The following is a 25,809-nucleotide window of genomic DNA, read 5'->3' as shown; positions in this document are numbered from 1 at the left end:
CTATGATTCAGCACAATTACAAATGTGGTAACAGGAGTGCTCACGTTACCCCTTCCCCAAACTCCAAGCAGCCCAGCATAGACAGAAAGAGCCTCCATTTATTTGGAGAACAGTGAAGAAAGAGAAAAAGAGACTCTGCCTTGTATTCCAGGAAATTCTCCTGGATCTTACCCAAGCTCCCTAAAGCAATACTTCTGTTTTGAGTTTTCAAGAGTCATAGTGTTACAGAATTTAGAGTGCCTCCAGTGGAGATCTGACTGCAGTGCCCAAAGACTAAAATCAAAACATTCCATTCCCTTTGAAGACTCAGAGAATCTCCTCAAGAAGGACAAGCACAAACAAGCCCAGATGAAAAGATTAGAATATCTAACTGTGATTTAATGCCCAGACATTTATGAAAATTGACAAACATCAAGAACATCCAGGGAAATATGATCTCAGCAAATAAGGCAACAGTGACAAATTCTGGAGTGACAGATATGTGATCTTTCAGACAGAGAATTCACAATAGCTGTTTTAAGCACACTCTGAACTTCAAGAGAGCACAGAGAAGGAATTCAAAATCCTATCTGAGAAATTTAACGAAGAGTTTGAAATAATAAAAAAAAATCAAGCAGAAATTCTGGAGCTGAAAATTTTGACAAATTTATAAGTGCATCAAAGACTCTCAACAGCAGAACCGATAAAGCAGAAGAATGCGACTGAAGAGTGAGACTGAAGACAGCTTCTATGAAAATACACAGTGATAGGACAAAAAAAAAGAATAAGAAAGACTGCAACATGCCTACAAGATCTAGAAAATAGCCTCAAAAGAGAAAATATATAATGTGTTGGCCTCAAAAGGAGATAGAGAGAGGGATTGGGGTAAAAAGTTTATTCAAAGAGTAACAGAGAACTTTCCAAACCTAGAGAAAGATACCGATATTTAATTATAAGAAGGTCACAGATCACCAAGCAGATTTCACCCAAATAAGACTACCTCAGAACATTTAATAACCATACTCCCAAAGGTCAAGGATAAGAAAAGGATTCTAAAAGCAGCAAGAGAAAAAAAAATGAGTTATTCTCCAAAAATTCTGGCAGTAGACTTCTAAGTGGAAACCTTAGAGTCCAAGAGAGAGGGACATGACATATTCAAAGTGCTGAATCACAACATAATATATCATAAATTATTACATTCAGTGAAAGTATCATTCAAACATGAAAGAAACACACTCTCTCAAAGAAACACAAACTGAGGGATTTTTTTCAACACCAGACTCAACCTATAAGAAATCTGAAAGGGTGCTCTTTAATCTAAAACAAAAAGAGTGTTAATGAGCAGTAATAAATTATCAGAAGATACAAAACTCACTGGTAACAGTAAGTATACAAATACAGAATAATCTAAAACTATAATTATGGTATCTAAACCACTCATATTTTGAATAGAAAGACTAAAAGATAAACCTGTAAAAGATACTAAATACAAAAGCCTTTTAAAAATATAAACAGTATAAAAATATACATTCAACCACCAAAAGTACAAGAGTTGGGGGGAATAGAGTTAAAATGTAGAATTTTTATTGGTTTTCTCTTTGCTTGTTTTGCAGTCCGAGTTAAGTTGTTTAAAACGATTGGTTTAAGATGTTATTTTCAAGCCTCATGGTAACCTCAAATCAAAAAAAAAAAAAATGTGAAACAGATACACAGAAAATAAAAAGCAAGGAAAATCACTTACACAAAGGAAGATAGAAAAAGGAGAAGAATGGAAGGCTGAAAAGACCAGAAAACAAATGACAAAATGACAGCAGCATTACTTATCAATAATAACATTGAATGTAAATGGACTAAATTCTCCATTTAAAAGATATAGAGTAGTTGAATGGATAAAAGTCTACAGGAAACTCACTTCACCTATAAAGACATACACAGAATAAAAGTAAATTGAGGAAAAAAGATAATCCATGCAAATGAAAACAAACAAACAAACAAACAAAAGAACAAAAACAGGAGTAGCTATATTATAAAAGATAAAATATATTTCAAACATAAAGTACAGAAAGACAAAGAGGTTCATTATACAATGATAAAGGAATTAATTATGCAGGAGGATATACCAGTTATAAATATATCTGTTCCCAAAACTGGAACACCAAGGTATATGAAGCAAATATTATTGGATTTAAAGAGAGGGACAGACCCAAATACAATAATGAGTGGAGACCTCAACATCCTAGTTTAGGCACTGAGCAGATCATCCAGACAGGAAATTAGCAAAAAAAATTGGGCTTAATCTGCAACATAGATCAAATAGTCCTAATAAATATTGACAGAACATTTCATCCAACAGCTACAAAATACACATTCTTCTCTCAGCCCATGGATCATTCTCAAGGATAGACCATACGTGAGGCCATAAAACAAGTTTTTTAGAAATTGAAAAAGTTTACATCATATTAGGTATCTTCTCTGAACACAATGAAATAAAATTAGAAATCAGTAAGAAAAAAAAAAAAAAAACTTTTGAAACTCTACAATGTAGAAGTTAAACAATACGATCTTGAATGATCAATGAGTGAATGAAGAAATTAAAAAGGGAATTTAAAAATTTCTGGAAAAAAAATGAAAATGAAAACACAATATGTCAAAACCTATGGGACATAGTAAAATGTGTATTAAGAGGATAGTTTATAGCAAAAAAATAGAAAAACTTCAAACAAACAATCCAACAATGCATTTTTAAGAAGTAGAAAAACAAGAGCAAACCAAACTCAAAATTGGGAAAAGAAAATAGTAAGAATAAGAGCATAAATAAATGAAATTGAAACAAACAAACAAAAAAAAAGATAAAACAAAAAAGTTTGGTTTTTTTTTGAAAATATAAACAAAAATGACAAACCTTTAGCCAGACTAATTAAGAAAAGGAGAAGACCTATATAAATAAAGATGAAAAAGGAGACATTACAACTGATACAACAGAAATTCTAAGGAGTATTAAAGACTGCCATGAGCAACTATGTACCAATAAATTGGAAAGCCTAGAAGAAATAGATAAATTATCAGACACATACAACCTACTAAGATTGAACTATGAAGAAATCGAAAACCTGAATAGACCAAAAACAAAACACAAGATCAAATTTAGTAAGAAATTTTCCATCAAAGAAAAGCCTGGCTTGTTATTGTAGGTAGTTATTAAGGCATGAGCAGGGCAGAAGGGCTCCCCCCTCAACCACCAGAAATGTCAAGTGACCATCAGGTGATGGTCCGGCAGTTGTTGACTGTCTCTCTAAAATAATAATTGCTTACAACCAGCGCCAGGGAACGGCAGTCTCCCAATAGAGAGAAAACACCCGAAACTGGTGATCAGCAACTTCCTGATAAGATATCAGGAGTTGGGCCGGGCGCGGTGGCTCAAGCCTGTAATCCCAGCACTTTGGGAGGCCGAGACGGGCGGATCACGAGGTCAGGAGATCGAGACCATCCTGGCTAACACAGTGAAACCCCGTCTCTACTAAAAATACAAAAAACTAGCCGGGCGAGGTGGCGGGCGCCTGTAGTCCGAGCTACTCCGGAGGCTGAGGCAGGAGAATGGCGCAAACCCGGGAGGCGGAGCTTGCAGTGAGCTGAGATCCGGCCACTGCACTCCAGCCCGGGCTACAGAGCAAGACCCCGTCTCAAAAAAAAAAAAAAAAAAAAAAAAAAAAAAAAAAAAAAAAAAAAAAAAGATATCAGGAGTTGGATGAGTGGGCTCAAGATTGATCAATGAGGAGCAAAGTGATAGAGTTTAACTGGTATATCACCTTCCTCTAGAAATTCTAGACCAGCAAGTGAAAAACACCTCAAGTAAGCAAGTGTACAACTCCAGCAAACACACTTAACATGCTCTCCTCACAAGTGCTAGCAAGCCACTGAACATGCAGACAGCCCAAGCCAAGGGAAGAATCCGAGAAATAAAGCAAGATCTTGGAAGTATGCCAATGTATCAAATCCCAAGTCAACAGGTCAAACTGTGCACTTGATCTCTCAGGTTGCCCGCTTGGCCCTTTTCCAAGGGTACTTTACTTCCTTTTATTCCTGCTCTACAACTTTTCAATAAACTTTCACTCCTGCTCTAAAACATGCTTTGGTCTCCTTCTGAGTCTTTCTTCTGAGGAGGAAATAATTGAGGTTGCTGCAGATCTGTATGGATATAGATTTGCTGCCGTTAACATGATCTGATGTTTTCACTGCTGAATTTTATCAAACATTTAAGGAAGAACTAATACCAATCTTACTCAAACTATTGCAAGATATATAAGATTAGGGAACACTTCAAAACTCATTTTAGGAGGACGGTATTACTGATGTCAAAAATCAAACAAAGACATAACAAGAACAAAACAAAACTACAGGCCAGTATCTGGTTAACATTGACACAAAATTCCTAAACAAAATACGAGCAAATTGAATTCAACAACATATTAAAATGATCATTCATCATGACCAAGTGGAATTCATCCCGAGAATGAAAGAATGATCTAACATATGCAAGTCAATCAATGAAGTCAAATCAATCAAATTGAGTCAAATCGATCAAAGAGTGCAAAGATTAGTGGAGAGGGAGGGAAAAAGTGTGGATTGTTGATGGGTACAAAAACATAGACAGAATGAGTAAGATCTAGTACTTGATAGCACAATAGGTTGACCACAGTCAAAAATAATTTATAATATGTTTTTAAATAACTAAAATAGCAGAAATGAAATGTTCTTGTAATGAAGAAATAATAAATGCTTGGGGTGTTGCATGTTATATACCTGTATGTTTTACCATCACATGTACCCCGTAAATATATACACCTACTATGTACACATAAAAATTAAAAATGAGAAATTAAATCTGAAAAATAGAATGGGCACCAAATTTCAGGTAGTATAAAAAGAAAATTAAATCAAGTGCTTGCTTCAGCAGCACGTATATTAAATTTGGAAAGATACAGAGAAGATTAGCATAGCCCCTACTCAAGAATGACATAAATTCATGAATTGTTCTGTATCTCTGGAATAAAAATCAAGTTGGATCCTAATCAACTTACTATAAATACATGGAAAAGAGAAAAATCTAAAAAGAAGTTAAAAGGAAAAAAAGCACATTTTATACTAGAAATGAAAGATGAATATGACCAAATAATTCTTTTTGGAAAGAACATAAGGCAAAGGACCAAAAAAAAAATAATGTCTTTATGGTGCTGAGGAAGAGGAGTACACCTCTTCAATTTAAAATTATACAGCCAGAAAAAAAAAAAAAAAAGTTTTTTAGAAAATGAAGAGAAATAAATACCATTTTAAAACAAACACTTATAGATTCATTACCAAATAACTTACACTAAAATTAATACTTAGCAATCTTTTTCAAAATGAACTGACCCTAGGTGGAAATTAAGCACTTCATATAGAAGTGAAGACTAACAGAATTAGTAAATATGGTCTCTTCCGCTTTTCAAGTTTCCTTTAAAACATAATTGAGCCAGGCATGGTGGCTCACTCCTGTAATCTCAGCATGCCGGGAGGTTGGGGCAAGATGTTCAAGTGTTCAAGACAAGCCTGGCCCACACAATTAGATCCCATCTCTACAATAAATAAATAAATAAATAAATAAATAAATAAATAAATAATAAAAGAAAACATAGCTGGGCATAGTGGCATAACTCTTTAGTCCTAGCTACTCAGGAGGCTGAGACAGGAGGATCATTTGAGCCCAGAAGTTTGAGGTTACAGTGAGTTATGATTGTACCACTGCACTCCAGCTTGGGCAACACAGTGAGACCTGGTCTCAATAAATAAATAATTGATTATTTAAAACAAAAATAACAACATATTTTACATTTAAAACATACTCAGAAGTAAAATTATTAATACAAGAGTACAAAGGATGACAGAGACAAATTGAAAAAATACTTGAATAAGGGGTTAATGCTATGTAAACAAGTCTGCAATATTGTTGGAAGGTTTATTGTAATAAGATAAATATTATAAACCTTAGATTGACCTGTAAAGGAAAATTAAAGAAAAATGAAGAAAATTGACATATAGCTAATTAGCCAAGAGTAAATAATACACGGTATTAAATACAAACCTAAAGGAGGTATGAAGATAGGAAAGAAAATAGAAATGAATAGAAGTCGTCAAGGAGAAAGCAAACATCAGAATGGTAGACTTAAAGTCAACCATACCACCAATTGCATTAAATATAAAAGGTTGAAGCACAGTTAAATGGCAAAGATTGCAAAGATGAACTTAATAGGACGGAGGAGGAATTGGAGGCAGATGAGGTAGTAGAGGAGGAAGAGGAAGAGAAGGAGATCAACTATAAGTTGTCAACCAGAAAACTACTTTTAATATAAGATATGTATTTTAAAAAGGATAAAAAGTATACTATTCAAACAAAAGCTGGAATAGCAATATTAATATCATAATAAGTACACATTATAAAAAGAAATGCAATCAATCACATTACTTGTAGTATTTATGTTCTACAAAGTCCCACAAGCACTGAATTAGTGAATATTGAACCATGATTCCAAAGAGTAAGTATACATAGACACACACATTTCACACAGATTATAAACTTTAATCCTAAAAAAAAAAAAAAAAAAAAAAAGGTGGATTTTATTTTCTTAGTGTTATAAAAAAAGAAAAAAAAAGAACAACAGATTCAGAAATGTTAAATTACTTGCCTGAGACCACCCCACTAATGTCTGCCTGAGTTGGAATTCACACTGCCTCTCACTGACCCCAGATCCAGAACTTCTTCCCTTACACTGCCCTGCTCCTCCCAACTCCATTTTATGGTGAACTCTACATGAGAGATGAAATAAGAAGGCAGTGTCATCTTGTTTAATTTCAGCTGGGCACTTGGGGGTTGGTCAACTCAGTTGTTTTGTGGCTCTGCACGTGTCTGCAAATGACTGATAAAATCTCTGAGTATTGATTTTGGGGTTAAAAATAAATTTTAGTGAGCAGGAAATTTGCAAATATGGCACACTCAAATAATAATGATAGAGAATATTAATAGTTGCAAAGAGAGGCATATAATAATAATAAAAGGGGCAATTCACTGAGAAGATGTGACAATCCTGTGTGTATGCAACTGAGAGCAAAGATTCAAATCACAGGAAACAAAAATATACTGGAAAGAGAAATAGACAAATTCAATATTATGGTTGATGGTTTTAACATACCTTTGTCTATAATTTAAGGAATATTTAAATGGAAATCAATAAAAAATAGAAATCTTAGAAAAAAACTATTATTCAATTTAACATAAATCTACATTTTATGGAAACTTTAACCCAATAGCAATAAAATTGACATTTCTCTGCTTATCTCAACTAATGTTTTGGATAATAATCAATGCACTTTAGTTTTCCTGGAACTGAAGAGCAATAGAATACTAAGAGAAGATAGAAGGTAGTGTTTACTGGAAGATGATTCTTGTTGTTTGTAGACTCAAAAATATTTTTTTAAAGTCATTACTCTGGACATTGATATGAATATTAGACATAGAAATTAATGAATAGAATAGCTATACAAAACTTTTTCACAACAAATAACATGGAAATAAAAGTTTGTTTTTTGTTTTGTTTTGTTTTTCTTTGTTTTTGAGACGGAGTCTCGCTCTGTCACCCAGGCTGGAGTGCGGTGGCTCACTGCAAGCTCCGCCTCCCGGGTTCACGCCATTCTCCTGCCTCACCCTCCCCAGTAGCTGGGACTACAGGCGCCCGCCACCATGCCTGGCTAATTTTTTTGTATTTTTTTAGTAGAGACGCGGTTTCACCATGTTAGTCATGATGGTCTCCATCTCCTGACTTCGTGATTCGCCTGCCTCGGCCTCCCAAAGTGCTGAAATTAAAGGCTTGAGCCACCGCACCTGGCCAGAAAAGTTATTTTCTAAATTGAAGTACTCATCTATAGAAGTAAGATCTTTTTTGAGAATAATAGGATAAATAATTAAAAGTCTAGGGTTTTTTTTTTTTTTTTTCTTGTAAGCTAACAATCCTGTAATAGTGTAGTCTGCCTATTCATCTCAGCAGAACAGTTTCAAAAGGTTTTAGATTGAAGAGTTGAGAGATGAAAGACCAAAGCAAAACTAGATAGAAAGATGTAAAAAGGAGTTAGTTTTTATGTATATTTTATCCATATTACTTAAATCTACTTTGACAGCTATTCTAATTTTATTGTCTTAAACTGCTGTCAATTTAACACATTTATTATAATCCCTACAGGATCATATTTTTCTTGCATGATGTAAAACATTATTTTACAAATAAACTTTGAAAGTCTATGAGTTATGCCTAATATCCCTTCTATCATTTTCCATAATAAAAATCCTGAAAAGTAGCTGATTACCTGAAAGCCCAGCAAGAGAGTACATTTACCAGCCTCTAGTGTAACTGTTCAGCTGTGTTCTGGTTAATTTCTGTGAACACATTCTGTAAACGGAAATGTGAGGAAAAAAATCTCCTTGTGCCTTAAACGAGAAAGAGTATACATTTCTCTTCCTCAATACATCTCCTTCCCTTTGACTGAAGATATCACTGACCAAGTGGATCTGGGCAATACTTTAGAAAAGGTAGACCTCCAAGTTAGGAGACTGGGTAGGCCATGAATACATCCTTACCGTTATAGAGTTCTTATTTTTGTCCATGTCATAGGAGAAAGAAAGAAATATAAAATTTGCATGTTCCATGATTATCTTGTTTATAATTTCTTTTGTTGTTACAGCAAATAGTCCTGAATCTTTATCATTTGTTATTAAACACATTTGCTATTAAACAATAACAAATGATAAAATTTTTGCTAAATTTGAATGTGATTTAAATGAAAATGTTTATATTATTATGTAATATAAAGTTCAATTTGGAATGAAAAGTGATACATTTATTATCATGCCCACTATGTTTCGTTTTAAATTACATAATTATTTAGTAAGAACCATAGATTTGTTTTGCAAAATTATTTAAAATACATTGGGAGTCTGGAAATTTGCCTTAACATATGAGTACTAGTGATACGTTATAAAAATCTTATCTTTCCATTTTCCAGTGGTGTTTTATGATGCTTATTTGTGTTTTGATCTCATTTTGTATATTGATGGCCACAGGAACAAAACCAGTTGAAAAAAATAAACTGCTGCTAGTGAAGTGTGATGTTTCATCTGATAATGATCAATTTCAACATGCTCATTTTTGCCTAGGCATTAAAATATCCTTTAAAAATCCACTGTTGCATTAATAATAATATTTTCACATCAAATAAAAATAAAATCATTTGTGAATTCAAAAGACAAATAAGAACCAAATATTTTAATAAACTCTGAAACTCAAATATTATCCTAATGGCTTAGAAACACTTTCATGTGTTACTGCACAAATGACTTTTATTATGCAATGGTAGCATATGCTAAGCAGTTATTCTTGAGCCATGCCCAGCATTTAATTTCTCATGTTGCTCATTTAGACAGTAATGAATTTTCTTTTCAAATTTAACTTAAGTTGGAAGATTCATGCCACTATCTTTTATATACATCAATTTCCTTTATCAAAATGATGTTTAAAATACAGAATTTGCATGAGAAGATTTTTCTTACTAGATTGAATTGAGCAAGCTTGTCTAAAACATTTTTGTCCTTTAAGTTATTTGCATTAACCTGTAACATTTTTATTTTTAGTTATCTTTTTCAATTGTGTAATTAATTCTCATTTAACAATTTTTAAAAACTTTGTAGAAAAATTTAAAAATTGAACTTGAAAGTTTTTTACCCTCCACCTGCACTGATATGTCTAAATTTTGTGTAATCTTTCAGAATTTTAATGCACTTTAATAGTAATTTATGCATACATATAATTTTTTTCTATTTAATGTCCATAACTTTTATGAGTAATCTGTACTCACTAAGAATAAGTTTTATAAATATTTCTATTTTTAAGTTGTATATTTTTCATAGACCTTCATTTAGATGAACTTTTCACGTAAGTCTTTGTAGCAAATGCTTGTACCTTTATCTATTTTTGGATGCTGCAATCAACATTTTGTATTTATGCCACTGGAGAAAGATATAAGTGAAATAAATTCCTAGAGGTACAAAGGATGATGTACATTTTGCATTTTGCTACTCGCCAACCAAAAACATAAAATTGATAGTATCATCTCATCTTTCTAGTGTCTTTATTTGCCTGACTGATCTGTTTAATTTTTCCCACGTCAGTTTCATGGTGTTTATATTTACTCTAGTTTCATAAAATATTGAATTTTTATTGAGGTGAAACCAAATCAATTTTTAAATAACTTCTTTAAAATACTTGTTTTATATAAGTTTTTACTTTCAAATTGAGAAAAGCAAGTATTAAATGTCTCATCTTCCTGCCTTTTTAAAATACTGGGAAAACTAACTTTACAATATCTTCTGTTTATTGTTCCATTTATATTCTATTTTGATTGTATCACTGTAGATTATTTATACTGTTGTAGGAAATCATGCATCTATTTTGAATTCAATGTCACAGGTATGCACATACTGTTAATATCATGTGACTCTTACAATTATTTTAGTATTTTCATTATGAGAGATTATATAGTTTTCCTTTTTCCTAATTGTGATGTATTTTATCTTCTCATGGTTTTCAAATTTTAAACTTTTAATGAAAGGACATGAACATTTAAAAATTATTTTTAATGAATTACCTTGATATTTGTTATTCTTTAACACTTTTTTTTTTTTTAATTGGTGGAATGCAGTTTCTCCAGATAGTTGCATGGCTTTTTTCAAACAGTTTTATCTCAGTTTGTTTTACTTCTGGTGATATAATTGAGATATTCACTGACCATTTTTTTCTTTTTTAATTTCAAGTCTACATTCCTGCATTATCTTTTATATTTACTTTCCATAATTGCTTGCTTCTCTCCACTAGAACGTAAACAAGAATTCAAAATTTTTCTCTGATTCAAAACTGTTCCTCAAGGCCTGGAAAAATGCCTGGCATGTAATAGGCATTCGAGAAACATTTGCTGACTGAGTGACATTTCTTATTGCTATTTCCAAATTCATAATTTAAATTTTACCAAAAAAGTCTTAATGTGTGGTTGTTGTCCCTTACTAATGATTGTTCTGTTTATTAAAATTATTGAAGACATTCTTATTTGTTTTTTTTTTCTCTAGAAAGAGTCGTAACACTATCTTTTCTATCGATATTTTCCAATGAAATATTCTTTATTTCATTACTTTGTAGATAATTTAAAATTTTCGCACTGGTTTTGTCTTTTTATTTTTTAAATTTATTTATTATTATTATACTTTAAGTTATAGGGTACATGTGCATAACGTGCAGGTTTGTTACATATGTATACTTGTGCCATGTTGGTCTGCTGCACCCATCAACTCGTCATTTACATCAGGTATAACTCCCAGTGCAATCCCTCCCCCCTGCCCCCTCCCCATGATAGGCCCCGGTGTGTGATGTTCCCCTTCCTGAGTCCAAGTGATCTCATTGTTCAGTTCCCACCTATGAGTGAGAACATGCGGTGTTTGGTTTTCTGTTCTTGTGATAGTTTGCTAAGAATGATGGTTTCCAGCTGCATCCATGTCCCTACAAAGGACGCAAACTCATCCTTTTTTATGGCTGCATAGTATTCCATGGTGTATACGTGCCACATTTTCTTAATCCAATCTGTCACTGATGGACATTTGGGTTGATTCCAAGTCTTTGCTATTGTGAATAGTGCTGCAATAAACATACGTGTGCATGTGTCTTTATAGCAGCATAATTTACAATCCTTTGGGTATATCCCCAGTAATGGGATGGCTGGGTCATATGGTACATCTAGTTCTAGATCCTTGAGGAATCGCCATACTGTTTTCCATAATGGTTGAACTAGTTTACAATCCCACCAACAGTGTAAAAGTGTTCCTATTTCTCCACATCCTCTCCAGCACCTGTTGTTTCCTGACTTTTTAATGATCGCCATTCTAACTGGTGTGAGATGGTATCTCATTGTGGTTTTGATTTGCATTTCTCTGATGGCCAGTGATGATGAGCATTTTTTCATATGTCTGTTGGCTGTATGAATGTCTTCTTTTGAGAAATGTCTGTTCATATCCTTTGCCCACTTTTTGATGGGGTTGTTTGTTTTTTTCTTGTAAATTTGTTTGAGTTCTTTGTAGGTTCTGGATATTAGCCCTTTGTCAGATGAGTAGATTGCAAAAATTTTCTCCCATTCTGTAGGTTGCCTGTTCACTCTGATGGTAGTTTCTTTTGCTGTGCAGAAGCTCTTTAGTTTAATTAGATCCCATTTGTCAATTTTAGCTTTTGCTGCCGTTGCTTTTGGTGTTTTAGACATGAAGTCTTTGCCCATGCCTATGTCCTGAATGGTACTACCTAGGTTTTCCTCTAGGATTTTTATGGTATTAGGTCTAACATTTAAGTCTCTAATCCATCTTGAATTAATTTTCATATAAGGAGTAAGGAAAGGATCCAGTTTCAGCTTTCTACTTATGGCTAGCCAATTTTCCCAGCACCATTTATTAAATAGGGAATCCTTTCCCCATTTCTTGTTTCTCTCAGGTTTGTCAAAGATCAGATGGCTGTAGATGTGTAGTATTATTTCTGAGGACTCTGTTCTGTTCCATTGGTCTATATCTCTGTTTTGGTACCAGTACCATGCTGTTTTGGTTACTGTAGCCTTGTAGTATAGTTTGAAGTCAGGTAGCGTGATGCCTCCAGCTTTGTTCTTTTGACTTAGGATTGTCTTGGAGATGCGGGCTCTTTTTTGGTTCCATATGAACTTTAAAGCAGTTTTTTCCAATTCTGTGAAGAAACTCATTGGTAGCTTGATGGGGATGGCATTGAATCTATAAATTACCTTGGGCAGTATGGCCATTTTCACGATATTGATTCTTCCTATCCATGAGCATGGTATGTTCTTCCATTTGTTTGTGTCCTCTTTTATTTCACTGAGCAGTGGTTTGTAGTTCTCCTTGAAGAGGTCCTTTACATCCCTTGTAAGTTGGATTCCTAGGTATTTGATTCTCTTTGAAGCAATTGTGAATGGAAGTTCATTCATGATTTGGCTCTGTGTTTGTCTGTTATTGGTGTATAAGAATGCTTGTGATTTTTGCACATTAATTTTGTATCCTGAGACTTTGCTGAAGTTGCTTATCAGCTTAAGGAGATTTTGGGCTGAGACAATGGGGTTTTCTAAATATACAATCATGTCATCTGCAAACAGGGACAATTTGACTTCTTCTTTTCCTAACTGAATACCCCTGATTTCTTTCTCTTGCCTAATTGCCCTAGCCAGAACTTCCAACACTATGTTGAATAGGAGTGGTGAGAGAGGGCATCCCTGTCTTGTGCCAGTTTTCAAAGGGAATTTTTCCAGTTTTTGCCCATTCAGTATGATATTGGCTGTGGGTTTGTCATAAATAGCTCTTATTATTTTGAGGTACGTTCCATCAATACCGAATTTATTGAGCGTTTTTAGCATGAAGGGCTGTTGAATTTTGTCAAAAGCCTTTTCTGCATCTATTGAGATAATCATGTGGTTCTTGTCTTTGGTTCTGTTTATATGCTGGATTATGTTTATTGATTTGCGAATGTTGAACCAGCCTTGCATCCCAGGGATGAAGCCCACTTGATCATGGTGGATAAGCTTTTTGATGTGTTGTTGAATCCGGTTTGCCAGTATTTTATTGAGGATTTTTGCATCGATGTTCATCAGGGATATTGGTCTAAAATTGTCTTTTTTTGTTGTGTCTCTGCCAGGCTTTGGTATCAGGATGATGTTGGCCTCATAAAATGAGTTAGGGAGGATTCCCTCTTTTTCTATTGATTGGAATAGTTTCAGAAGGAATGGTACCAACTCCTCCTTATACCTCTGGTAGAATTCAGCTGTGAATCCATCTGGTCCTGGACTTTTTTTGGTTGGTAGGCTATTAATTATTGCCTCAATTTCAGAGCCTACTATTGGTCTATTCAGGGATTCAACTTCTTCCTGGTTTAGTCTTGGAAGAGTGTAAGTGTCCAGGAAATTATCCATTTCTTCTAGGTTTTCCAGTTTATTTGCGTAGAGGTGTTTATAGTATTCTCTGATGGTAGTTTGTATTTCTGTGGGGTCGGTGGTGATATCCCCTTTATCATTTTTAATTGCATCGATTTGATTCTTCTCTCTTTTCTTCTTTATTAGTCTTGCTAGTGGTCTGTCAATTTTGTTGATCTTTTCAAAAAACCAACTCCTGGATTCATTGATTTTTTGGAGGGTTTTTTGTGTCTCTATCTCCTTCAGTTCTGCTCTGATCTTAGTTATTTCTTGCCTTCTGCTAGCTTTGGAATGTGTTTGCTCTTGCTTCTCTAGTTCTTTTAATTGCGATGTTAGAGTGTCAATTTTTGATCTTTCCTGCTTTCTCTTGTGGGCATTTAGTGCTATAAATTTCCCTCTACACACTGCTTTAAATGTGTCCCAGAGATTCTGGTATGTTGTATCTTTGTTCTCATTGGTTTCAAAGAACATCTTTATTTCTGCCTTCATTTCGTTATGTACCCAGTAGTCATTCAGGAGCAGGTTGTTCAGTTTCCATGTAGTTGAGCGGTTTTGATTGAGTTTCTTAGTCCTGAGTTCTAGTTTGATTGCACTGTGGTCTGAGAGACAGTTTGTTATAATTTCTGTTCTTGTACATTTGCTGAGGAGTGCTTTACTTCCAATTACGTGGTCAATTTTGGAATAAGTACGATGTGGTGCTGAGAAGAATGTATATTCTGTTGATTTGGGGTGGAGAGTTCTATAGATGTCTATTAGGTCTGCTTGCTGCAGAGATGAGTTCAATTCCTGGATATCCTTGTTAACTTTCTGTCTCGTTGATCTGTCTAATGTTGACAATGGAGTGTTGAAGTCTCCCATTATTATTGTATGGGAGTCTAAGTCTCTTTGTAAGTCTCTAAGGACTTGCTTTATGAATCTGGGTGCTCCTGTATTGGGTGCATATATATTTAGGATAGTTAGCTCTTCCTGTTGAATTGATCCCTTTACCATTATGTAATGGCCTTCTTTGTCTCTTTTGATCTTTGATGGTTTAAAGTCTGTTTTATCAGAGACTAGTATTGCAACCCCCGCTTTTTTTTGTTCTCCATTTGCTTGGTAAATCTTCCTCCATCCCTTTATTTTGAGCCTATGTATGTCTCTGCGTGTGAGATGGGTCTCCTGAATACAGCAGACTGATGGGTCTTGACTCTTTATCCAGTTTGCCAGTCTGTGTCTCTTAATTGGAGCATTTAGTCCATTTACATTTAAGGTTAAGATTGTTATGTGTGAACTTGATCCTGCCATTATGATATTAACTGGTTATTTTGCTCATTAGTTGATGCAGTTTCTTCCTAGCCTCGATGGTCTTTACATTTTGGCATGTTTTTGCAATGGCTGGTACTGGTTGTTCCTTTCCATGTTGAGTGCTTCCTTCAGGGTCTCTTGTAAGGCAGGCCTAGTGGTGACAAAATCTCTAAGCATTTGCTTATCTGTAAAGGATTTTATTTCTCCTTCACTTATGAAACTTAGTTTGGCTGGATATGAAATTCTGGGTTTAAAATTCTTTTCTTTAAGAATGTTGAATATTGGCCCCCACTCTCTTCTGGCTTGTAGAGTTTCTGCCGAGAGATCTGCTGTGAGTCTGATGGGGTTCCCTTTGTGGGTAACCCGACCTTTCTCTCTGGCTGCCCTTAAGATTTTTTCCTTCATTTCAACTTTGGTGAATCTGGCAATTATGTGTCTTGGAGTTGCTCTTCTCAAGGAGTATCTTTGTGGCGTTCTCTGTATTTCCTGGATTTGAATGTTGGCCTGCCCTACTAGGTTGGGGAAGTTCTCCTGGATGATATCCTGAAGAGTGTTTTCCAAGTTGGTTCCATTTTCCCCCTCACTTTCAGGCACCCCAATCAGACGGAGATTTGGTCTTTTTACATAATCCCATACTTCTTGCAGGCTTTGTTCATTTCTTTTTCTTCTTTTTTCTTTTGGTTTCTCTTCTCGCTTCATTTCATTCATTTGATCCTCAATCGCTGATACTCTTTCTTCCAGTTGATCGAGTCGGTTACTGAAGCTTGTGCATTTGTCACGTATTTCTCATGTCATGGTTTTCATCTCTTTCATTTCGTTTAGGACCTTCTCTGCATTAATTACTCTAGCTGTCAATTCTTCCACTTTTTTTTCAAGATTTTTAGTTTCTTTGCGCTGGGTACGTAATTCCTCCTTTAGCTCTGAGAAATTTGATGGACTGAAGCCTTCTTCTCTCATCTCGTCAAAGTCATTCTCCGTCCAGCTTTGATCCGTTGCTGGCGATGAGCTGCGCTCCTTTGCCGGGGGAGATGTGCTCTTATTTTTTGAATTTCCAGCTTTTCTGCCCTGCTTTTCCCCCATCTTTGTGGTTTTATCTGCCTCTGGTCTTTGATGATGGTGATGTACTGATGGGGTTTTGGTGTAGGTGTCCTTCCTGTTTGATAGTTTTCCTTCTAACAGTCAGGACCCTCAGCTGTAGGTCTGTTGGAGATTGCTTGAGGTCCACTCCAGACCCTGTTTGCCTGGGTATCAGCAGCAGAGGCTGCAGAAGATAGAATATTTCTGAACAGCGAGTGTACCTGTCTGATTCTTGCTTTGGAAGCTTCCTCTCAGGGGTGTACTCCACCCTGTGAGGTGTGGGGTGTCAGACTGCCCCTAGTGGGGGATGTCTCCCAGTTAGGCTACTCAGGGGTCAGGGACCCACTTGGGCAGGCAGTCTGTCCCTTCTCAGATCTCAACCTCCGTGTTGGGAGATCCACTGCTCTCTTCAAAGCTGTCAGACAGAGTCGTTTGCGTCTGCAGAGCTTTCTGCTGCTTTGTTGTTGTTGTTGTTGTTGTTGTGTAGCTGTGCCCTGTCCCCAGAGGTGGAGTCTACAGAGACAGGCAGGTTTCCTTGAGCTGCTGTGAGCTCCACCCAGTTGGAGCTTCCCAGCAGCTTTGTTTACCTACTTAAGCCTCAGCAATGGCGGGCGCCCCTCCCCCAGCCTCGCTGCTGCCTTGCCGGTAGATCACAGACTGCTGTGCTAGCAATGAGGGAGGCTCCGTGGGCGTGGGACTCTCCCGGCCAGGTGTGGGATATGATCTCCTGGTGTGCCTGTTTGCTTAAAGCGCAATATTGGGGTGGGAGTTACCCGATTTTCCAGGTGTTGTGTGTCTCAGTTCCCCTGGCTAGGAAAAGGGATTCCCTTCCCCCTTGCGCTTCCCAGGTGAGGTGATGCCTCGCCCTGCTTCAGCTCTCGCTGGTCGGGCTGCAGCAGCTGACCAGCACCGATTGTCCGGCACTCCCCAGTGAGATGAACCCAGTACCTCAGTTGAAAATGCAGAAATCACCGGTCTTCTGTGTCGCTTGCGCTGGGAGTTGGAGACTGGAGCTGTTCCTATTCGGCCATCTTGCTCCGCCCCTGGTTTTGTCTTTTATGTTTTCTAATTACAGTGGCATAATTTATAATTTGTTTCTGCTCTTTGCTAAAATGGTTAAGAAAACATTTCGAATTTTTCATAGAAACATGTTTTCTGACTGCTAAAAGAATATTGACTTCTAGTATAATCGTATCACAACCAGAAAATATTGCCTGTAAAATTGCTAATGGAGGAACTTATTAACATAATTATCCTCTGGAGAAGGGAAGTGTATGCATATTACATGCCTCTACATTTTAAATCTATTTTTAGTCTCTTTTATAGATAATTTGAAAGGTATATAAGCATTTATTACTAAAATTGTCTGAGTGCTTTATGGTGCTCAAGGTTTAAAAGTACTAAATCCTCTATTTCTAGTTGCTTTATAGTGCAAGTACCATTTTGCTTTGTGTCATTAGTCCCCACCTCTCACACTGCTGCATTGGGGATCACTTTTCTAACACGTGAACTTTGCGGGGGTATGTGTGTATCATTTGAATAAAATGAAGTAAACTTTACTGAATTCGTGTATCTCAGAGCATGTTAGAGAGAACAAGTTTTAAAAACTGCATGTTTTTCCTGCTAAAATTAAATTGAACATTAATTCATTCTTGTAAGTGACAAAAGGGAAAATCCCTAGCATTAATAATCACCCTGAGACAATCTTTAGGGGATAGCCTGTAATTCAGATGTCTTCATGGCCTTTTCTAATACTGTATCAATGGCTTCAAACCAGAAATTGCAATTCTAGTACATAAACAAAAGATACGCTGGCAGATTGTTTCAATGCATGAATTTTAGCATTTGGCTGCACAATATTAAGAGACATTAGAAAGAAAATATGTTTAAAAAAATAGTTTAAAATGAAAGTATAGCCTTATGAATAAAGTGGCTTAATGGATATGCCCCTCCCTTAAGGGGAAGCAACAACATAAACAACAAAATTATTTCTACAGAAATACTTGCTAATATCGTGAATAAAATAGCCACGGAAAATTGATTGTCACATCCTTAAAAAGCAATAGAAGCCTTTTCCTAAGAGGACATGAATGCATTTCAAGCAGGACTGTGAGCTCCATGTCCAATGATTTTCTTAAAACAACTAAGATTAAAGACTCACAACTGAACATGAATTAGGACTATAATCCTACCATTCTTTGTATCGCATACTATGAGTCATAAGATTCCTTCAAAGAGTAAATCTAAAAAGATTTAGATTTAAATTGCCTCTCAAATTCTTCCCTTAAAAAAAATCTGTAACTGGGGCGGGTGTGGTGGCTCACGCCTGTAATCCCAGCACTTTGGGAGGCCGAGGCAGGCAGATCATGAAGTCAGGAGATCAAGACCATCCTGGCTAACATGGTGAAACCCTGTTTCTACTAAAAATACAAAAAATTAGCCAGGCATGGTGGTGGGCGCCTGTAGTCCCAGCTACTCGGGAGGCTGAGGCAGGAGAATGGCGTGAACCCAGGAGGTGGAGCTTGCAGTGAGCCGAGATCGTGCCACTGCACTCCAGCCTGGGCGACAGAGAGAGACTCCATCTCAAAAAAACCAAAACCAAAAACGAAAACAAAAAATCTGTAACTGGAACTCTTGGGCCTCTTACTAGCAAATATATGTTCCTTCTTTGTAATACAACTCCAAAAAAAATTAATAGGAGAAAAGTATAAAAGTTTGATGGTGAAGTCAAAAGCTCTTCACACATACCCTTTCTATAAATTCATGGGGACTCCTTCATCCATGGATCACTAGTATATCAACTGCACCCAAAACCAAAAAAAGACTGAAGCCTATTGTGGAATATTTCATGCAAAAGTGACTTGTAATTCAACTCATTAGGTCTTTAACCGTCATGTCGGCGACTGCTAAAAAAGTTTCATGGGTTTATGAGTTATAAACAAGTTTGTGATCCTTTACTTTTTATGGGTACTAGCTCAAATACCATTCTGTCTTCAGTAATTCCTGGGGTCACCCATTTTTGGTTGACTGGTAGACTTGTTCTTCCTTCCTTAGTTTTCACTTAGATCCACACAATCAATATTTGTCTTCACACAGGAGAATAAGCAATATCTCTGGACTGTCATACCCCTAGGGTTTACTGAAACTTTCTTGTATTCTAATACATCACCAACCAACACCGAAGAATTTAACATTCTCTTATGATTCTTACTTAATACAAGACATAAATGACATATTGCTATTTACAAAACAACAACGTTCTCTAACTGACTCTTTTTGTTAAACACTTTACCTAAGAAATAGCAAAAATATTCAAAGAGAAATTGAAATTCTGCCATGGGGGAAAAAATGCATTATTTAGAATATGGTATATTTCAAGAAGATACGTAATTCAAAGAGATTATAATCTATCTCAAAATTTCCTGAATTAATTACCAAAAAAACAGCTTTGCAGATATTTTAAACTGGCTAAGCATTGTAGATACCAAGCGCCAAACTTTTCTGAGGTCACATCCTTTTACATATAATCTTATCAAGTTTTCTATTCTTGAAACTCTACTCCAGGAAAGTAAAAATGAAAGGCCTTTTGTGAAAGAAAGCTTAAAAACAGTGACATATGTAGCATATTTGCTCCTAAATGGTTTTTTAAAAACTTACCTCCAAAACAAAATGATTATTAGTTATACTTAACAATAATAACAATAACGTACAGGAAAAAAATACAGACAATGATTATATTATGCATAAATTTACATATATAATGATGCCAGGAAAGTTGTAAACAGACAAATATGAAAGTAAACATTACAGTAAAAGGACAGAGTTAATAAGTATTTTATTCTTTGGAAAAGATTAAAAATGTGTACTTATCTACTGGTCTGTTGCAGCAATAAAATAATATTATACTTTATGTTTTCGTATTTTAACTACTGTAAATTTGTTAATAATATTGTCAAAAGTAATGTTATTTGTACATGTTTGATCAATAGACAGTACAGCCAAAGCAGTAAATTTATATTTTCTCATTGTTGATTGAAAAATGTCATAGTTTTATAAATATTACTTCATAATGATTGAAAAATGTCATAGTTTTATAAATATTACTTCACACAAGTTTATTTCACACGAAGCAACAAGTATACAAATAGAACAAGCCTTAAACACTGAGACGAGTTTTTGGCAGTGTTTTCTAGGTACTCCACTTGACAACATAGTCCTGAAATTATAATAGTCTCCATGTTTTTGTTTGTTGGGGGCGAAGTCTACCAGTTTTCCAATGTCTTCACATTTAAAAATTTTCTATCTTAACCAGAAAAATTATCACAAATGTATAATTGACTTCCAAAATTTTCTTATTATGCAAAAATAAAATAATATAACTGAATCAAAGTGATCTCTGACATTAATTTGATTAATTGCTTTAGAACATGTATCTAGGAATTGAAATAAGTAATAGAAGCATTCAAACACTGACATTCATATGTCTTCTGAAAATATAGGTCCATTTGATTTTATTATCCAATTAAATTCTTTTTTACTTAATGCTATTGTTGTATAGCTAATGGTATTCTTGAAAATTTCTGTGCATCAATTTTCAGAAAACTTATTAAATGTTGTATTACACTGTGCGTATTCAAGGTTATATCTGACTTCTTACAAATATTTTCGGAACCTGATTAACCTCAACTAAAGTTTTATACCAGGAAAAAAACCTCAGAAACAAACAAACAAAACCTCATGTATCAGATGTATAAGATATCAAAATTGGAGTTCCTCCTTGTTTTCTGCATTTTAAAATAGATTCATAGTACTTTAAAAGTGGAGGTTTTCAAAATGTATTATTGTGAATACAGCTTTACACTGAGCACTACATCTTTTCTGGCAAAAATATTTTCACTGATACCTTATATTCTGTAGCATTTTTCATTGATGACATGAGGCTGAAAATAATAATTCTCTCCAAAAAAAAAAAAAAAAAAAAAGCCACACATAAAGAAACATGTCAAAAGACTGAACTCCACAAGAGTGAATGTGATATACCATTGATAATTTTGAATGTATTATATAAAACAGAAACATGTAGTACCACATAGGCTGTAATTCTTTAAATTAACTTCCATATCTGATTAATGGATAAGTACTAAAATTAACTGATTTGAACCCTTCATATTTATTATATGCATTTTAAATATACAATATGTGAATGAAAACACACATATTTGTGTAGAGACATATACATACAGTTGACCAATCGTATCCATGAATTCCACATCTATAGATTCAACCAACAGTGGATCAAAAATTAAAACACACACACACACAGACACACACAGAGTAAAAAATAAAAACACAATTTAAAGAGAAAAATAAAAAATACAGCATAACTATTTACATAGCGTTTACATTGTATTAGATATTATAAGTAATCCAGATATTATTTAAAGTATATGGGAGGATGTGCATAGGTTATATGAACATAATATGTCATTTTTTTATCAGGAACTTGAACATCTACTGATTTTGCTTTCCACAGGAGGTCCTGGAATCAACTCTCTCGCAGAAAGCAAAGAAAGACTGCGTATACTTTCTGCAAAACAGGATCAATTGTTTAGAATTTAAAGCAAAAAAAAAAAAAAAATGTATTTTTTGTGTTTTCTTTTTCCGGGAGGTATATTTTATCACAGGCGTTGTTTAGAATTGCTGGTTCATTTCTTCCATCAACCAAAAGCTATTCATATATCAAATACGAAGAAAGCAAACCATGCATTTGAAATTTCAATTCTGATTCATGTTCTTTTCCAATTGTAAGATGATTCCAAATGAAAGAGACACTCAGTCTCAGTACCAACAGGAAATACCATGCCTTCCAAATTATCCACCTAAGAAGTCTCTGAGTGTCCTGAAACATGGAAGCTCATTTCTTGAAAGAGGCATTGAGAAAGAAACCTTTCTTAAGCTTCTATGGGTTTGGCCTTGTAACTGTTAACAACTAGTATAACTGAAAAATTGCAACATATTAATCCTTAGGCTTATGTATTACCATTTTTAAAAATCATCATTTCTTCTGGTCTATATTATAGGTTGAAAATTTGTGGAAAGCCTCTAGAAGTAAACAAAACTCAGAAGATGAGAGATGACTTAACATTCTCAAATCAAACATAACTCAACATTCTCAGGTCAAGCAGTTGATGGGACAAAGCAGACAGCTGCCACCCAAAATGATAAAACAAGATTAATTTTCTGTCATGTCAATTTATTTATTTCCTTTTGGTTTACTACTTATTATCATTCTCATGATATTTTGTTACCTCTGTGACCACTTAGTCTCTCTCAGTTGTTTTTGAGTATCTTCACCATATTGTTCTTCACCTCATACCATCTGCTGTCACCTAAGGAAAGGCAAAACTCTCATGTTTTCCTCAAATTATAGTTTCTAATCTAAATCTAACTGATGGGCAAATTTTTCATATGCCATTTAATTCTAATGACATAAATTTAATAGCTATCTCTTTCACCACTTAAAAGGCATATTGTATTTGCTTCCACAGGTTCCCTCTGATATATAAATTGTCCTGTCGTTAGTAATGTCAACCTTTAATCTTGTAAAAATTGACTTTACCCTCTACTCCTAGTCAAGAAAATACTTTCACTAAAGTAATACAAGAGTTGTCAACAGAAAATAGCTCACTGCAGTTACCATTTTTCCCATAGCCAGTTTATCCTCTTAAGATAACTTTTAACCTGTAGTTATTATTTATTTTTACTCAAAAAATTTGCCTGCATTCAGATACTAATAGTTGGCTTGCTTTCCTAGTAATAAACAATACTTATGCTCCCAATTCTTTCTGGACCTAGTAGGGTACAACATCTCATGTTGAAGCCAGGCTTGCCTGGCTTATTGCATACTCATCTGTGCTGTGTATAATATTTCAGGCAATTATTAGAGGCTTTCATATATCTAAAACTACTGTCATATATTTTTCTTAAAAAGATACTCAAAAGTAAGGCAAGCATGCCTACCTATTCAGGAGAGCTCCCAGGAAGAATAACCGACTCCCTCTTCATACGTAATGTGTGAGCCACATTTTCAATGATACAATAACAAAATTGGAAAACGTTTTGTTTCAAATTTGATTTCTGAACCTAGGAAAAGAAATCAATTATGGTATTTATGTTTTAGAGATTCTCAAAATTACTTTATACTGATTAGCTGGTTTCATAAACCACCAGCTATCCCTTGATTCATCTTCATTAACAAAGAAAGAATTTTTCTGGGCGCAGTGGCTGCTCATGTCTGTAATCCCAGCACTTCAGGATGCCGAGGCAGGTGGATCTCAAGGTCAGGAATTCGAGACCTGCCTGGTCAACACACTGAAACGCTGTTTCTACTAAAAATACAAAAATTAGCCGGGTGTTGTGGTGGGTGCCTGTAATCCCAGCTACTCAGGAGGCTGAGGCGAGAGAATCTTTTGAACCCAGGAGGCGGAGGTTGCAGTAAGCAGAGGTGGCGTCACTGCACTCCAGCCTGGACAACAAGGTGAAACTCTGTCTCAAAAAAAAAAAAAAGTATTTGTGCTATATAAAATTCCTAGTGCACTTACATAAATATGTGACTTATCTAAAATAAAAGAACAATTGAGTCTAAAAAATAACCTAGCTAGATGTTAGAACACATGTTAATAATTAGGATTTGTTGTCTAGTTCCATAACTGTGAAGCCATTGTCACATTAGATAATTCAATAACTCAACATGCTACAAAAAGAATAGGAAGGATGCACTCTTGTCCAACTATAGACAACAATTTTCTTATCAACAGAATCTTAAAAACCGTGTGAATCTGACCTCAAAAATTAAAATCCTGTGTCTTAAATGCAGCCTGATATCAAATGCTGTTATCAAAAAAAAAAAAAAAAAGTGGCTGAGAGAGGAAGAAAAATGCCCCTTATAGGATCCAGTTGATAACAGAAGAAAAACAGCTAGCATGGAGTCTTTCCTCCTGGACATGAGCGGTTTCACAAAATATAAACATCGTAAGAAGACGCTTCACTGACTTGATGGAACAAGGATGGAACAAGACCAAAACAAGAACACTCTATAATCATTGTTAAATTATATCTGAAAGTAGCCAAATACAAGGGCACCATTCTGCAATAACAAAGCCCAAATAATTGTCTCACTGGAGATATATATGATAACAGATAGATAGATAGATAGATAGATAGATAGATAGATAATGTGTGTAAACATACCTACATACACTTATACACACATATCACACACACACACACACATCAAATCTCTTCCTTTCCTACTAGTACCTAATCTGGAATAGACCACTACTTCTTTGAGTGCTCTTCTATGCCAGTTAATTACTGGCTCACACCTTATAATATCCTCTCCTTATAGAGACATCTCTTGACTCCTCCAACTATATTGCTATAGCAAAATAATTAATTTAACTGTGATTGATCCCAGCTGTGATTTTATGGGTATTTGGCCCTGGGCATTAGTAATGTCAATGACTAATTGAGTAAGAGGTCACTAGAAATATAACATATGGATATTCTGGTTAGGTAATACTTAATCAAGTGTCGTTGGCAGAAGCCTAAATCAACTCATACTCATTTTTCAGACCTAAGCCAATTTGCAAAGAAAAACTCAAATGGAGCTGGGGCTTTTTGAAGCAGAGGCCTGCACTGTGGCAATAGCGGCAAATAGTACACCTTTCCTAGCCCAATATGTGACCACTTACCTGTGAGTCTGTTCAAAATAAATAGCTATCATTGTAATATAAGATACTTTCTGTCATGAAATAAGCAATGACCTTTTCCCCCTTGGGGGAAAGACTCTTCTAGCAAAGATATTTCAAGCCCTCCTCACAGGGCTTTTGTCATATGGTCTTATCTATTGCCCTGATTTCCCTTTTAAACATCATCTCTGATTAAGGGACAGACTGCTTGACCAAGGATATACAGACAAGGGGTCACACCCATAGAATCATTTTACCATGTGCTCCATAATTCAAAAGCAGCTGGCTTCACAGAATTGTGTTATGACCCACAGGATGCTCAATTTCAATGCCAGCTGGCAGACAACTTCCTAAGATTGGAGTACTTTCCTAAATAATTCAGTTTATAACATAATCAGTAACCAGTAAAGGATGCTATATGTTTCATAGGCAGAAATATAGATCCACAAACCAAGGGATTTAAGATAGCTATGGTCCTTCTTATAGCTATACCAAACAAGCCACAAGTTTCTACAGGTTTGAAGGTTCTATTGTGTACAAAGAAATGCTTGCACCATGGAATGTGGCAATTAAACCATCCTTTTGGAATCAGAGACAGCTCTTTGACCATTACAGGTTCCCCATGCCACCTATCATGGTATGA

At 35.1% G+C, this 25,809-nt stretch overlaps 1 non-coding gene across 1 annotated transcript; it reads left to right on the top strand.

Moving 5' to 3' along the window:
* The first annotated feature begins 4,917 nt into the window (after positions 1-4,917).
* LOC112625539 lies at positions 4,918-5,022 on the top strand. Its single transcript, XR_003119633.1, has one exon. It is a non-coding gene; the product is annotated as a U6 spliceosomal RNA (small nuclear RNA).
* The last annotated feature ends 20,787 nt before the right edge of the window (positions 5,023-25,809 follow it).

This window comes from Theropithecus gelada, chromosome 5 (genome assembly GCF_003255815.1).
Source record: "Theropithecus gelada isolate Dixy chromosome 5, Tgel_1.0, whole genome shotgun sequence".
NCBI lineage: Eukaryota > Metazoa > Chordata > Mammalia > Primates > Cercopithecidae > Theropithecus > Theropithecus gelada.
The sequence above is the reverse complement of the archived record's forward strand: the minus strand, read 5'-3'. Positions and strand labels throughout refer to the sequence as shown.